At 38.0% G+C, this 6,064-nt stretch overlaps 1 pseudogene; it reads left to right on the forward strand.

The window, feature by feature from the left end:
* Positions 1 to 929: 929 nt before the first annotated feature.
* On the forward strand, positions 930 to 1,663 carry LOC113921277 (annotated as a pseudogene).
* Positions 1,664 to 6,064: the final 4,401 nt, after the last annotated feature.

A 6,064-nucleotide genomic window follows, 5' to 3' on the forward strand; every position in this document is an offset into this window, starting at 1 on the left:
TAAAATTTAAATTCAATTAGCAAACATATAGTACATCATTAGTTTCAGATGTAGTCTTCAATAATTCATCAGTTGCATATAACACCCAGTGCTCATCACCTCCTGTGCCCTCCTTAATGCTCACCACCCAGTTACCCCACCCACCTCCCCCTTCCACAACCCTCAGTTTGTTTCCCAGGGTCAAGAGTCTCTTGTGGTTTGTCTCCCTCTCCGATTTCTTCCCATTCAGTTTTCCCTCCCTTCCGCTACGATCCTCTGTGCTATTTCTTATATTCCACATATAAGTGAAACCACACGATAATTGTCTTTCTCTGTACTATATCATTATTTTGAAATTTGTTATTTCTTTTCTGGACCAGTTTATAATCTATTTTTTTGCAAATGTTTTATGGACAGTTAAAAGTTATATGTATTCTATAGCTGTTGAGTGCAGTGTTCTATATATATCTAGTATCCATATTTGTTAGTTTTATTGTTCAAATCTTCTGTCCTTAATGATTTCTTTCCTCTGCTTAATCTACCAGTAAATGAAAGAGATTGTTAAAATTGCCCAGTGTGATCGTGGATGTATCTCTTCCTCCTTAGAGTTTTATCACTTTGTTAGCTTTATATATTTTGAGAATTTGTTATCAGGTTTAGACACATTTTAAATTTTTATCTTCCTAGCGAATTAAATCTTTTATCATTGTGAAATTTGCCTTAATCTATAATAATGCTGTTTACATTTTGTCTACTTTGTTATTAATATAGTTACAGCAACTTTCTTTTAGGGTTTGTTTAGTATGTTTATTTTTTCTCTCTTTATTTTAAGCCTTTTAATCCTGTTTCAGTTATCTATCGATGCATGACAGAACGTTCCAAAATGTAGTGGCTTTTGGCCTGTCCTCTCCCGGCCGAAGCCCGGGGGACGAAAGCGAGATTCAGGGACTATGTTCCGATGAAAGCTGATGGCCCTCGACTACCACAACCCGACTGGCTTCAACTGCAAAGATGAAACAGAATTTAGAAACTTTATTGTTTGGCTTGAAGACCAGAAAATCAGACACTACAAGATTGAAGACAGAGGTAATTTAAGAAATATCCACAGCAGTGACTGGCCCAAGTTCTTTGAAAAGTATCTCAAAGATGTTAACTGTCCTTTCAAGATTCAAGATAGACAAGAAGCAATTGACTGGCTTCTTGGTTTAGCTGTTAGACTTGAATATGAAGATAATGCTGAAAAATACAAGGACTTGATACCTGATAATACAAAAAATGCTGACAATGCAGCTAAAAATGCAGAGCCATTGATCAACTTGGATGTAAATAACTCTGATTTTAAGGTTGGTGTAATGGCTTTGGCTAACCTTCTTCAGATTCAGCGTCATGATGATTACCTGGTAATTCTTAAGGCAATTCGCATTTTGGTCCAGGAGCGCCTGACCCAGGATGGAGTCGCTAAAGCAAATCAAACAAAAGAGGGCTTGCCTGTTGCTTTAGACAAACATATTCTTGGTTTTGACACAGGAGATGCAGTTCTTAATGAAGCTGCTCAAATTCTGCAATTGCTGCATATAGAAGAGCTCAGAGAGCTACAGACAAAAATTAATGAAGCCATAGTAGCTGTTCAGGCAATTTTGTTGATCCAAAGACAGACCACAGACTGGGGAAAGTTGGAAGATGAACATTTTAGGATTTCAGCTTCTCACCTACTTAATACAATTGGGAACCATGTACACTCTGGCATGTGTTTGGAAATCAAATGTCACATTTTCAAGGGAAGAATCCTAGAAAACTATGTTCTCGAGATTTACCATCATTGCTTTTTCTTTAATAAAGTTCAGGAAAGTTGGAAAAAAAATGTAGTGGCTTTTTTTTTAAGATTTTATTTATTTTTGACAGAGAGAGAGGGAGAGAGTATAAGCAGGGGAAGCAGCAAGCAGAGGGAGAGGGAGGGGCAGGCTCCCTGCTCAGCAGGGAGCCCAATGTGGGGCTTGATCCCAGGACCCTGGGATCATGACATGGGCGGAAGGCAGACGCTTAACAGTCTGAGCCACCCAGGTGCCCCTCCAAAATGTAGAGGCTTAAAGTAACAATGTGTTATTATCTCTCATGGCTCTGGGGGTTGGTTTGGCATAGCTCAGCAGCTCTCATTTGGGAAGGGGTTCCGTCATGCAGTTGCAGTCATATGGTAGCTGGAATTTGCAAGGGCTTGATTTGGATGGCTGTGATGGGCTTCCCCCAGGATGCATTTTTGAAGAGACTAAGTCAAAAGCCACAGGCTTCTTGTGATATGGCTTTGGAGGTCACATAACACCACTCTGCCATATTCTATTAGTCCAAAGTGAATTAGAGGTCTGGCTCAGATTCAGGGAGGAAAGGGCTACACAGGAGTGTAAATACTGAGAGGTGTGATTCACTAGAAAGCGATTTTTGAAGACCTGGTTACCACACCTTGTCCCCTGGCCTGCAATGATTCCCCATCCCTCCCACATGTACTCCTCCACCAGGACCCCCAACGTTTCATTCCACTGTGGCATTAGGCTCCATCTTAAATCCAGGATCTCATTGTCTAAATTATGTCCAGGTATAGATCAGGTTTGTTGGGTACATTTCTTTGGGTACAGTTTCTTTCAATCTGTATTTCTGAAAGCATGGTGATTTTTTATTAAGTTTTTAGTTTTAATTCTAGTATAGTTCACATACAGTGTTACATTAATTTCAGCTGTACAATATAGTAATTCAACATTTCCACATATTACTCAGTGCTCATCATAAGTATACTTACTCTTAATTCCCTTCACCTATTTAACCTCCCCCCTCCCCCGGCCCCTCCCCTCCCCTCTGGTAATCATCCATTTGTTCTCTAGAGCTTAGAATCTGTTTCTTGGTTTGTCTCTCTTGCTCTTTCTCTTTTTTTCTTTTGCCCTATGAAGGCATGGTAATTTTAGAGTATTTGTACTTCTTACATGGTAACTATCTTTCCTCAGAGCACATTTTCCAAGAAATTAAGATGAATGATACAGGCTTCTTTTGACCTACCCTTGAAAGTCACAAAGCATCATTTACATTACATTTTCTTGGTTCAAAGCAAGCCACAAATCTACCCCAGATTCAAGGGGAGGGGACTACAAAAGGGCATGAATACTGGGAGTTGGGAATCATTGTGGGGGGGGGATATATTTTGTGGCTAGCTAACATGATCTTGTATTTTACATTATAAGTAGTATACAGTTATAAGTAGTATAATTATAAGTAGTATATAGTTGCTATTTTTAAACCCATCCTACAAAATGTACTTTTGGAAAAATTAAAACATTTAAGCCATTTACATTTAATTTAATTATGGGTATATGTTATGTTTTAATATTCCATTTTACTATTTCTTTTCTATTTATTTCACCTATCCTGTATTCCTTTTTCTTTCCTTTCTTGACTTATTTTGTACTGAATACTTTTTACTATTCTGCCTCCTTCCCTCTATTAGCGTGGTTACATTTTACTATTTCTGAGTCATTATTAATGAGTTTGTTGCATCTAAATTTCTGATAATTTTCCTGGCTATATAATTTTTAGATGTTATTTCTTTTAACATTTTGAAGATGTTATTTCTTTCAACGCTTTGAAATCTTTATGATTACACTTAAATAAAAAGCCCTTACAACTCTCAAAAAGATTTGCTCTTTCCCTTGTTGCTTTTGTACACTCCTATTTCAGCAGTTATTACAGTTGGTTGTGATATTTTGCTTGAATGTCTATATTTTTCTTCACAATGTGAACGTCTTATGATCAAAGGTCATGCTTGAGTCATTTTTGTCTACCAGTTGCCTAGTGAGATTTTTGGGAACCGTAAATATTCAATAAAGCCTGAATAAATGGATGAGTTTTCCCCTTAGATATCTTCTTCATGCCTTCCTATCCACCTTGCTCTGTTCACTAATCACCTTATGAGTTTCCATACTGATTGCTGAAAAGGCTCACAGGACTCAAATCATTTATACTCAAAGAGCTGTTTTATTACAGGCTAAGAATTCAGTACAACAATATATAAACAAAGATATATACTTAAAGTGTCTGGAGATTTGATGTCTAGGTTTCTTTGTTTACCCATTGCTGGGTGGAATTAGGCATGCTTTGTCTCTAGGTCTCAAACAACCACCATGGTGTGTGCAAAGAACATTATTACCAGGAAGCCCAAAGACTGCTCTTAATCCAGGTATCTTGCAGTGAGCTGATCATATAGGACCATAACATTATGCGATCAGACTTAACTGACAAATCTACCTGGTTCCACAAACACCAAGTATGAATAATAAATCCAATTATAATTAGTAAACTATGCTGATAGGCTGGTGCATCCTGCCCTGAAACAACTCATAGACCCATGGCTACAGAACATCATTTATCTTTAGTTAATATATTAAAAAATATGGACCAAAGATTACTATTATGTATTAGGAAGTTCTGAAAATAAGCATCCCAAAAAAGCTGAAATTATTGTTCAATAACTGTTGAGAAGGATAATGTCAGGACACTTCTCAGTTTTCAGAGCACCGAAGATTCTTTTAAACCCTAAACATGGGAAACATTGGTCTTTAATAGGGCTAAACATATTTGTTTCAGAGGTACAGGTCTGTGATTCAACAGTCTTACACAATTCACAGTGCTCACCATAGCACATACCCTACCCAATGTCTATCACCCAGCCACTCCATCCCTCCCACCCCCCACCACTCCAGCAACTTTCAGTTTGTTTCCTGAGATTAAGAATTCCTCATATCAGTGAGATCATATGATACATGTTTTTCCCTGATTGACTTATTTCGCTCAGCATAATACCCTCCAGTTCTATCCACATCGTTGCAAATGGCAAGATTTCATTCCTTTTGATGGCTGCGTAATATTCCATTATATATATATACCACATCTTCTTTATCCATTCATCTGTCGATGGACATCTTGGCTCTTTCCATAGTTTGGCTATTGTGGACATTGCTACTATAAACATTGGGGTGCACATACCCCTTCGGATCACTACATTTGTATCTTTGGGATAAATACCCAGTAGTGCAATTGCTGGGTCATAGGGCAGCTCTATTTTCAACTTTTTGAGGAACCTCCATACTGTTTTCCAGAGTGGCCGCACCCAGCTTGCATTCCCACCAACAGTGTAGGAGGGTTCCCCTTTCTCCACATCCCCGCCAACATCTGTCGTTTCCTGACTTGTTAATTATAGCCATTCTGACTGGTGTGAGGTGGTATCTCATTGAGGTTTTGAGTTGGATTTCCCTGATGCCGAGCGATGTTGAGCACTTTTTCATGTGTCTGTTGGCCATTTGGATGTCTTCTTTAGAAAAATGTCTGTTCATGTCCTCTGCCCATTTCTTGATTGGATTATTTGTTCTTTAGGTGTTGAGTTTGATAAGTTCTTTATAGATTTTGGATACTAGCCCTTTATCTGATATGTCGAATCACAGACCTGTATCTCTGAAACAAATAATACAGTATATGTTAAAAAAAGAAAAAAAAAGAAGATAGTAGGAAGGGAAAAATGAAGGGGGGGAATCAGAGGGGGAGACGAACCATGAGAGACTATGAACTCTGAGAAACAAACTGAGGGTTCTAGAGGGGAGGGGGGTGAGGGGATGGGTTAGCCTGGTGATGGGTATTAACGAGGGCATGTACTGAATGGAGCACAGGGTGTTATATGCAAACAATGAATCATGGAACACTACATCAAAAACTAATGATGTAATGTATGGTGATTAACATAACGTAATAAAATATAAAAAAATGTAAAAATAAATAAAAAAAAATAGGGCTAAACATAAGCTTCCCTGCAAATAAACCCAGCCAGACTTTGAAATACATTTTTGGGGAAATAACTACCTATTCTTGAAATCACAGCTAGCCATCATCCATTCTAAGAGATTAAGTCAGACCGAAAGAAGTTAAAACTTAAATGAACAAACTTCAGGTATTGTTTAGTGATGACTCCTTGCAATCCTTACCATCCCTCAGATCTCATTTCAGGTCCTACTTAATTATACAATCTCAAAAATGCAGGGGGCCTTAATTTATCTGA

The sequence above is a fragment of the Zalophus californianus genome, chromosome 9 (assembly GCF_009762305.2).
Source record: "Zalophus californianus isolate mZalCal1 chromosome 9, mZalCal1.pri.v2, whole genome shotgun sequence".
NCBI lineage: Eukaryota > Metazoa > Chordata > Mammalia > Carnivora > Otariidae > Zalophus > Zalophus californianus.